The sequence below is a fragment of the Cylas formicarius genome, unplaced genomic scaffold (assembly GCF_029955315.1).
Source record: "Cylas formicarius isolate icCylForm1 unplaced genomic scaffold, icCylForm1.1 PGA_scaffold_1__22_contigs__length_36826433, whole genome shotgun sequence".
NCBI classification, from domain to species: domain Eukaryota; kingdom Metazoa; phylum Arthropoda; class Insecta; order Coleoptera; family Brentidae; genus Cylas; species Cylas formicarius.
Window position 1 is genome coordinate 2,766,725 of NW_026844264.1, and position 10,998 is coordinate 2,777,722.

Genomic DNA, 10,998 nt, shown 5'->3' on the forward strand with positions numbered 1-10,998 from the left:
CAGCAGATGTGCCACCAAACCATCTGCGAAGGTCTTGCAGCCATGAATTCTGGCATCTTCCAGCCGATCTCTTGCCTTCGATTTTAACAACTTAAACCTGTCGCCTTTTTTTGAATATTTCCTTTCTCTAATTGACTCCTGAGAACTCCTCTTTATGTCCAAGATAAACCTATGTTCTAAAGTCAAAATTAATTAAATTAATTTTTCTTGTTTTATTACTTACTTTTAATCATTTTAAAAATATAGGTACAAAAATTCGCCTAAGGGGTATTCGGTAATGAAAAATTACCTGGTGTAATCAACTCACTCACACTTTTTTAAAAATTATGTCATATTTTTTGTAAATTCTCAAATTCGATTTCTGATAAGACAGCGCCATTTTCTGGCATTTTCCAAGTAAAAAAGGTATTGCTCAATATCTGTACGTATTTTAAGCCGTTTTGGAGACCAAGTAATAGTCGATTATTTGTAATTAAAAATATTTCTTTCAAATGAACTCACTAATCGTTGTGAGTGACTACGGAAAAAGAAAGAGAACTTTTACCATTATCAGAAATCAAGCCGGTCATTCAAGAAGCAGACTTCTTCTGCTAATTTATGCGGAAAGTTGAAATTAAAATAATTAGCAAAAGCCAAAGGTAAGTCATCAGATAAGGGTAAAAGTAGCCTCGTTATTAAATACTAAATTTTGTTAACAAATCTTCATTTTGCTGATTTCGAACAAAGGCAGAAACATTTATTCTTGCTTGCAGATTAGGAAGCAGCAAATGCTGAACTGGTGTGAAATTATAGGGATAGACTTTTTGTTCCAAATACTGACGCAGAACTTGCTCTAGTAGCAGCACTTACCCGACGAACACTTATTTCTGGATCATCAACTACACGGACTAGGACTTTTTCCTTATCGAGTGCGATATTTTTTGAGATGGCAGGATAGACTCGATATTTGAAATGATTGCCCTTCTTGGCATAATACGTGGGGCAAGGACGAAGGTGAAACCTTTTGCCGTCTCAGAAAGTTGACGCGATGGTTTCACTAGTGTTGACGTCAGTTTTTCAAATTTTTGAATGTGATTCTGGGTAGAAGATAAACGAAGACTTTCAACTTTGTCATCAGTAATGTCTGAAAGGGTATCGAACTCGGATGGGGACAAGATAAAAGCAATTTCAAGATGTAGAAACAGCAGAGTCGTATTGATTTGATCAATTTCTTTACGAGTATAATGAATTTTTTCTCGAAGTAAGGCAAAACTAAATTTACGAAGAATTTTATAAGCAGATGCGGTTTTGACATGATGGGATATTGTGGGAAAATTAGGGATAACGATATGTTCTCTACAACGTAACAAAAAAGTTAGTGCACTGCACAGAGTAATTCAGCAGCAAGATTGATTTATAAACAACAGGCGCAGCAGCAATCCAGAAGATTTGTAAATAATATTGCAGTAGCCTGTGGAAGTCTCTTTGAAAGAAAATAATAAAAAAATATGCTAGTATGTTACGGACCATTTTGTATACATTTCAAAGGCTAGGTTAGGCTAGTTAAGACATGGCAGTATATTGTATGAAATATTTAGGTTGAAAACAAACAAAATTAGGTTCTATATTGCAAATAAGTACCTATACATTTTATTCACTTGATGGAAAATGAAATTATGATATTTTATATTAAACAGGAAAGCCAATTAAAATAAAAAAAATACATTCTTTTGAAACGCAATTTAATTCTTCCCTCCATTTAGGGAAACTTTACAAAATCGGTCTGTCACGTACACATTGCACTGTACGAAATGAAGTATCAAGGGTGACCGCAGATAAAGTATACGGGGCGTCCAAATAGTGCGTCAAAGTAATATATCTCTCGTTTATTATTTGTTTTAAAGAAAAATGTTAAATACAAAAGTTACACATGAGACTAAAAGCAGCAATTTAAAATTACTTTCAAATATACAGAGTGATTCATAAATATATGGGATGGATATATAAGCTTTTAGATATATTTTGTAAATTATGGCCTTAATAGATATTCCTGTTTATAACTAATCACCTACTGTAGGGTTCGCCATAAATGCCCTGTAATTTTATTGTCAACAATTTTATTTAAAATTATTGTCTCCAACTGGTCAGTTACTCGGTCACTGTTTCAATATAATTTTTAAAGGAAAAATAAGAAATAATACTAAATATTTGAAGCACCATGTTAAAACTGCTGGGTAATTTGGTATAAAAAGCAAAATAAGATATAACATTTAATTTTGATTTTAAATATCATATGGCATTTTAAATACTAAATAAGCGTTTTATTTGGTAAATTCTAGATAATTAGACGTCAATAACAACCCGCAAAATGGAAAATTTTTTCAATTTTTGGAACATTAATTTCTTTTATTCCTATTTTGGGTTAACATAAAGATATTGAGAAGTGCACTTTTCACTGGGTTGTTGACTATCTAATAAAAAACTCGATAAGCCTTTTCTACACGCCCCTACCACTATGCTTGTAGTGATAGAACAAACAGCATTAAACAAAAAAGATTTTTGAATTTTTCTCAGCTGTAAGCTAGTGCACAGTATAAATTTTAGTAGAAAATGAGTATTAAAATTTAAGATATCTAATAATTACGTCCCCTGGTCGCCATTACAGAAATTTGAAAATAATTTTAAATTTCTAAGTCGGAGTGGACAAGAGGACAAATAGATTTACAAGTGAAATATTCTTTCAATTCATTTTATATAGTTTCTGCTTGCAATGTCTGGCGTGTTTTTTTGTGCAAGTTACAGAAAAATACAAGAAAAGAATTAATAAAGCGTAAAGCGGTATTGTATGTGAAAAATAAGGAGATAAACTACCCACAGGATGAAGAAAAAAGGTATATGACAGTAAGTAGGTATAATTATTGTGATATTACGAGGTTAGCGCCAAAATTTCGGGGCCTGACATAGATGCAGCGCCAGCATCATGATAAAACTTTGTTTTCTTTTAAATATATATCTTAGTAGGCTGCGAACAAAAAATTGAAGTCTTGCTTCAAATAGTTTTTATTGACAGCATTTTAAACACGTGTCCGAAAAAATGTAGAAAATAACGCAAATGGAGTATAGAGCAGTCATAGTTTTTGACAAAAGAAGGGTTAGCACCTAAAATTATTAAAGAAAGGCTGGAAGGTGTGTACGGCCAAAGTTCTCTATATTTTGTAGTGAAAGAATGGGCAAAACGTTTTCGAATGGGGCAGGAGTCCCTTGCAGATGATTCAAGTACTGGTCGACCAGTGAAGGTCATAACGGAAGACATTGTTGCGATTGTGGAAGAGGTGGTATTGAGTGATCGACGTTTAAAGGTCAAGGAAATCTCAGAAGTTACTAAGCCTTCTGATACAAGTGTTCGTCGAATCCTGCTTAATCATTTAGGTATGCATAAGGTTAGTGCAAGATGGGTTCCTAAAAGCCTTTCGGCTATTCAAAAACAACGCCGTGTCGAGTGGGCGCGGTCTTTTTTGGAACTCTGTGGGTCAGAACTGAAGACTGTGATAGGTGTGATGGATTCCCGTCGTAAGGGTGAAGCACCTCCAAGAAAATTCAGAGTCTGCTAGTCAACAAAAAAGGTGACAGGTTAATAAAGAACACGTGTGGTCGTAGCGCAACCCGGTAACAAAGTACTTTTATTTTACATAGTTTCCTTAGATAATGTGATCCAAAAGTACAGCATAGTATAAAACAATTATAAAGCCATCACGGTATATGGGATTGATACAATAAGATCATGTGACATCCCCCTTTTTACAATAAAATTTTAAAAGTGTAACTTTCTACAAATAGAGTTTACAAGTCAAAATGTATGCTGAAAACATAATAAATAAGTTGGATACCAGATTCAGTTTAATGAACAATTCAAAGTAATGATTGCGCCACCTATTTAAAATCTTATTTAACTGATTTAATTTTATTGTTATCGGTACCTTATATCTAATATCACAATATTCTATCACTTTTATGGTCAATTTACATATATGGACAAAACTATAGACAGACAAATTCATAGCTGCAGTGATTTTATTTTAAATTTAAAAATGGTTTTTTGATTTTTGTAAAATCATTTAAAAGTGCTTAAGTTGATGTTATATACTAATTAATGTTAATTAGTAAAAGCTAAAGTTAAACCGTAAATTTATTACATTGACAAAATATAATTCCTTATATGTATAAAGACAAATTGAGTTTCATTTGGACCAACCGTGAAATTAAAATAATGATTTTACCTTGTGTGAGGTGAGTTTAAAGTTGATAAAAAAAAGAAGTTCTCACTTTATGTAAAGTGAGAGTACAAAAGTTGTATAAGCAATATATACATATATATATATATATATATATATATATATATATATATATATATATATATATATATATATATATATATATATATATATATATATATTTTAAGGCTCTGGACTAGTGTCCACGACATAGTCAGAGTTTCTGTGGAATTTTCACACTTCGTCCAGATCTAGTTCTATGACTAGTACTCTCCTCCCCTTCTTTGGAGTGTTTAAAGAAAAATTTAGTTTGCTTAGAAGTACTGGGTATGTCTGAGTTTAACAATAAATTATTTTCGTCAATTCCTTTATTTGTTAAACCAGCATCATCTAAAAGTTTTTTATTCTCTACATTTTCCAATAGATGGTTGTCAAAAGAGTTATTTACATTTTTTAGAGTTTTTTCTTTGTCATAGTTGGAATTTATAGAACTAGAATTTAAAAAAGAATTAGAACTACAGCTCACAAGACTGTCATTGTCACTACAGCTATTTACATTTAAGTTGCTACCTGAGTTGTTGTTTACACCAGGATCAGCCTGTATATATTCTCTATTTGAATCATTCTGTCTAGGAGAATTTTTTGCATCTTCAGAAATGGACTTTTCATTGTTTTTTGAATTATTGACTATTCTCAAAAAATATCTATTATTATGAAAATTATTTTCCGAAAACAAGTCAGGAAAACTCCTCGGCTCTCTCAAGCTTCGAGATAGAAAATCTTTGGATGTTTTGAGCTCTTTTCAGAATTTTTGCTTGCATTTTCTGTTATTAAAATTTTGGGAATACCAAAACGTGAAAAAATTGATCTGAACTTATTAATTAAATTTTGAGAGGTTAAATTTTGATTCAAATTAACAACTTCCACAAATTTTGAATAGTAATCGACAATTAAGAGGTAACACTCTGATTGAAATTGAAAAATATCTGCAGCTACCTTTTGCCAAGGTAATCTGGGAATGTCGTGAGGCCTCAAAGGTTCGGAACTCTGAGATCTCTGATACATGTGACATGCACTGCAAGATGTTATCATGTCTTCAATTTGTTTTCCCATCCCTGGCCAGAAAAACGACAAGTTAGCCATATCCAAACATTTTTTATAACCTAAGTGGCTATGATGAAGTTTTTGCAAAATTTCTTTACGTAGAGCTTGAGGAACAATTAATTTATGGCCCTCAAAAATGAGTTGATCGATACAAGATATTTCTTCTTTAAATCTGTAATACAACTTGACACTTTCCGGACAGCTTCTGATGCTTTTGGGCCACCCTTTCTTCAAAAGGTTTTTTATTAAACAAAGTTCTGGATCCTCAAGGGTCAACTTTCGAATTTGCTGTTTTTTCTCATCAGTAATATTTAGTGAAAGCTCAACAGCACAAATTTGACACTCAATATCAAAATCAACACTTTCATTAAAGTTAGTTTTGGAATTGAAAGCTCGACTCAAAGTGTCTGCCACAATGAGTTTTTTGCCTGGTTTTAGATAAGGTCAAAATCACATTTTTTTAACTGCATGAGCATTCTTTGTAATCTTGGTGGAGTAAGATACAAAGGTTTTTTAATAATTGAAATTAAAGGCTTATGATCTGTTTCAATTATGAACTTTTTGCCAAAAACATACTGATAAAAACGTGTAGCACCAAACCAACAACCTAATAATTCTTTTTCAATTTGTGAGTAACGTGACTGAGTTTCTGTTAATGCTCTCGATGCATGAGCACATGGTCTCCCATTTTGCATCAAAACGGCCGCCATTCCACTCTGAGAAGCATCCACAGAAATAGTCGTAAGTTGGTTAGTGTCAAAAAATTGTAAACAAAGTTGACTTTAAGTTTTAAAATGCTCTCTCATGTTCATCCGACCATTGAAAACTTACATCCTTTTTCAGTAAAGAACGCAAAATTGAGGTTTTTTCAGACAAACCATCTACAAAGCGAGCTATATATGTGACCATGCCCAAAAAACGTTGAAGATCTTTGACATTTCCTGGACTTGGCATGTCTAAAATGGCCTGAATCTTAGATTTATCTACTTCTATGCCATGCTCACTTAGTTCATGTCCCATATAGGAGACTTTTTTACATAGAATTTTACATTTTTCTTTTTTAAAACGAATGTTATGTTGTGCAGCACGCTTTAAAATTTTTTCCAGAATTAAATTATGACTAGAAATTGAGTTACTAAAGCAGATAACGTCATCTATAAAAACTGCACAGCACTATGTCTCCAAAAATTTCTTGCATGAGTTGCTGATATACCTCAGATGAACATGAAAGACCATAGGGTAATCTCCGGAAAGAATATCTACCAAAAGGTGTCGCAAACGTGCAAAGTTTAGAGCTTTCTTTATCTAATTTTATCTGGAGAAACCACTGAGTTGCATCTAAAGTACTAAAATATCTAGAACCATGCATTTTTGATGCTATTTCATCCCAAGTAGGCAAATGAAAGTTTGGTTTCCTTAAAAATTGATTTAATCAAGAAGGATCCAAGCAAATGCGAAGATTTCCATTAGGTTTTTTAACAATTACTATGGGATTTACCCAATCGGTACACTCAGTTACCTATTTTATGATTTTTCCTTTTTCTGATTCATTTAAAGTATGTTTTAATTTTTTAGTCAAAGCTATCGGAATTTTTCTAGCAGGACAAGCCGTAGGTATAGCATTCTCTTTAAGTTCTATATGATATTCCCCTTCTAGACAACCTATTCTACGAAAAATATATTTGTATTTATTTAAAATTTGATTGACATTTAAATTATTGGAAAAATCATCTATTGATTGAATTTTTGTTTATAAGTTGCACAACCTTTCAAACCTAAAATTGGTTTGCTATTAATGTCTACTACATAAAATAAAAGGTTGCTAATCTTATTATTTGATTTACATTTTAGAAAACACTGACCCAAAATTGGTAAATTATGTTTTGTATACGAGCTTAGTTTTACATTTGTTTTTTGCAAGTTTGAAATATTAAGATTGATTTTATTTAGTATGCTCACAGGTATTACGTTTGCCATTGCTCCAGTATCTATCTTAAATGATATGTTTGCCCTATCATTGATCTCAAGGTTCGTCACCCAAGAATCCTCACAGACTGTCCCTATTGTCCCAGACTGTCCTAGCTCAGGATTAATAGAAAAGCTTTGTTCGATGATGTCTAAAAGTAAAAAATTCTTACTATCGTCATCTTCACTTAAAGAAGAGTTTTGTTCAACTGTGTGAACCCTTTTTTTAAAATTCCTGTTTTTTTTTAAGTTAGCATTTTGTTTCTGCTGAAAGGATGATTTTTTATTAACATTATTACTGTAATTAGAAAATCTTAAGCATAAATGAGAAAAATGATTAAAACCTAAACATTTTCTGCACTTAACTTGGTACGCTGGACATTGTCGATACCCATGCACTCGACCACAATTACGGTATGCCTGGTTTTGCTGCAAACTTCTCGCACTGTGGTTACTGGACGGAACAGATCTCGTCTGGTTGGAAAAATGCCTCGCCCTTGATTGTTCAGGATGGAACTTCTTGCTGACAGCATCTACATCTCCATTGTTGTCACCAAAACCACTTGTTATGTGGCGATTCTGCTCTTTTGTGGACTCAGAACTCACACAAAAGCTGACTGCTTCCTGTAGAGTCTTGCAAACTTTATCAAACAGCTGTTTTCTTAATTTATCGCATTTCAATCCGCATACCAACAAGTCTTTTATTAAAGATTCTCTCAAATTCTCCAGTTCACATGATAATGACAAGTTTTTCAATTCAATTATAAATTGTTCTATAGTTTGGCCTTCTTTCTGCCGACATGATAAAAATTTATATCTCTCATAAGTAAGGTTAGTTTTTGGATTAAAATATTCATCAAACTTGTTAAAAAGCAATTCTAAAGTTTCCTCTACATCATCTTCATATGTGAATGTGTTATAAATTCGAATACCTTCATCTCCCATCAAGGTCAAAAGTTGAGCACATTTTGTCGATTCCTTTTTAATAATTTCTGTTGCTTTGAGATTCAAAAGTTCAAGTATGCGTTTCACAAAAAGATGTTGGGCTCGACTGCTAGGATCATTCGCCCATTGCCGACTTCCGTCGAGGAACTTCGCTTCTGGTAAACGACCACCACGTACAAAGAAGAAAAATAACCAATAATTTGCTCAGCTAGCAAAAAAAGATTCTGACCGATACCAATAAAAAATCGGCTTCCCCCCGCTTCCACCGCGGACCATCAGGGCCCATCCGGCCTCCATACCGGCGTGAACGGGGAAAAACGACGGGGCCAACGACGATTATCACTTTAAAACATGCACTGAACACTAAAAACACTAAATCCACACAGTGGAAACCGATGTCAAACTTTTGAGGACAAAAACAAGGGATTCTGTCGGGAGCGAACGGAGGTTAAACCGTCGTGTGCAATGCTCCACCACAGAATCCCTTGCTTTGAGATAGGTGGTGAACTTCTGCTTCCAAAATTTCCATTCTTGACCAAGATTACCACTGGTAAAACTCATGGGCGATATACCACGTTCCATGCTTACAAAAATGTTAATCTGCAAACATCTAGAAAATTACGGAATCTTTCGGTCTTGCTCTCAGTTCAGTCTATGGTCGACATCGTTGGCTTCTTTTAAGTTCGAATATTTAACTGCGCCATGTTTATTTTGTTGTTTAACTTCTATTTTATTTAGAGGAGACAAGTTAATAAAGAACACGTCTCATCCTAGCGCAACCCGGTAACAAAGTACTTTTATTTTACATAGTTTCCTTAGATCATGTGATCCAAAAGTACAGCATAACATAAAACAAATATAAAGCCATCACGGTATATGGGATTGATACAATAAGATCATGTGACAGTTATGATAAGTATTTGAATGTTTAATTAAGTCCATTTGAAATGGACAAGAAGTCTTGATTGCGCATATTTCCAATGTACAATCTATATCTTGGTATTAGTGTTTTATTTTTATATCTCGATATTTAGTTGAGCCAGTCGAAAATTCCAAGGAACTACTTTAGTCCTATAACAATAAACTAAAACAAGTAAATCGCAACCTAAAAATATTAAAAGGAATTAGCATCAAACCATTGTTTTGGAGCAAGGGCATATGACAGCCAGCCATAGAGTCACGTTTTTTACTGCAGTAAGTTACAATGGCCAAAAGCCTTTACAGTCATTATCTACAAATTTTTCAACTAGTAGTTGAATAACATCTCTGACGCAGTATACGCCTGCTAAATTTTCTATTTTAATAACTGCAATTAACTGTTTCTTTATATATATCGTCGGTCTCCACACGAAGTGACGTATCTAACAAAATTACAAAAATCGAGTTACGCCGAGAAAACTGTTGGAATACAATACTTTGCGTGTTAGGTACATTTATTTGTATAAGTAATATGCAATACATATTGCGTTTACGTCTCTTTATTTTTGCCTCTCAGTACCGTAGGTATTGGTTTCACTTGCTCTCTGTACTTCACTGTCGTGTGCGCTCATGTAAAAATGTGTGTTGTAACTTCTGTATAATAAACGGCCGGTTATTTTGTACGTACTGATTTTATTGGCAAACGTTGATACAAGTAACGAATTCCGCTTTTGCTTATCGACCTGCTACAGGTTATGGGCCCAGGGCTTTGAACTATTGCGTTGCCGAATTTTTTTTTTCGTTCTTTGTGTCGTTTATTCAAAATGGCTGCCGATGTAGGTTCCGCATTTTCTGCGATCGAAAAATTGAAAGGTCGAGAGAATTATAGCGACTGGCGATTTCAAATCACTGCTCTGTTGAAACATGATGGTCTTTGGGAATGTGTGACGGGGCAGATGGTTACTTTCGCGACTACTGACGAAACTCTAACAGCGGTTGCAGCACGCGGGGAGGCAGCACGTAAGGAAGAAAAAGCGTTATCCAAAATAATTCTTTCCTTGGACAAGTCAACGTACCCGCACGTGATGCAGGCGAAAACATCCATAGTGGCTTGGAAGGCTCTTGAAAAAGCCTTTGAAGACAAGGGACTTCATCGACGTCTGCGCCTTTTGAGGAATCTGTGTTTCATTAAGTTGAATAATTATGATACAATGGAGGATTATGTTAATGAAATCATGTCTCTCTCGCAACAACTTAATTCGATGGGTAGACCTATTGATGATGAGTTTTTAGGTGTTGTTATGCTCCAAGGGCTCACTGAAGATTATGACCCGATGGTGATGGCACTTGAAAGTTCTGGAACTGACATAACCTCAGATTTTGTAAAGACCAAGCTCCTGCAAGATAAAAAATGGCAGAATGGTAAATGCTCAAATGGAGACACAGCACTGATATCAAAAACAGGTAAAAGGACTCCTTGGTGCTGGAGATGTCGCTCTAAGGGGCACTGTAAAAATCAGTGTACCCAGAAACAATATAACCATCAAGATAATTTTCCTCATGCAAAAGTTAAAAACATGAATAGCAACAAAGCTTTGTTTGCGGCTTTTAACATGAGTGAAAGACATATTGTACCAAATGTATGGTATATTGATAGTGAAGCTACTTCTCATATGACTGGTAATAGTGCATTGTTACCTGTGCTGTCTGACAAAAATAAAGGACAGGAAATTATAGTTGCTGACAATGCTAGGTTGTCTGTTGCCGGAACGGGAGATGCAGTTGTCAAGTTGCAGCAAGATAGCAGCGAAAGACG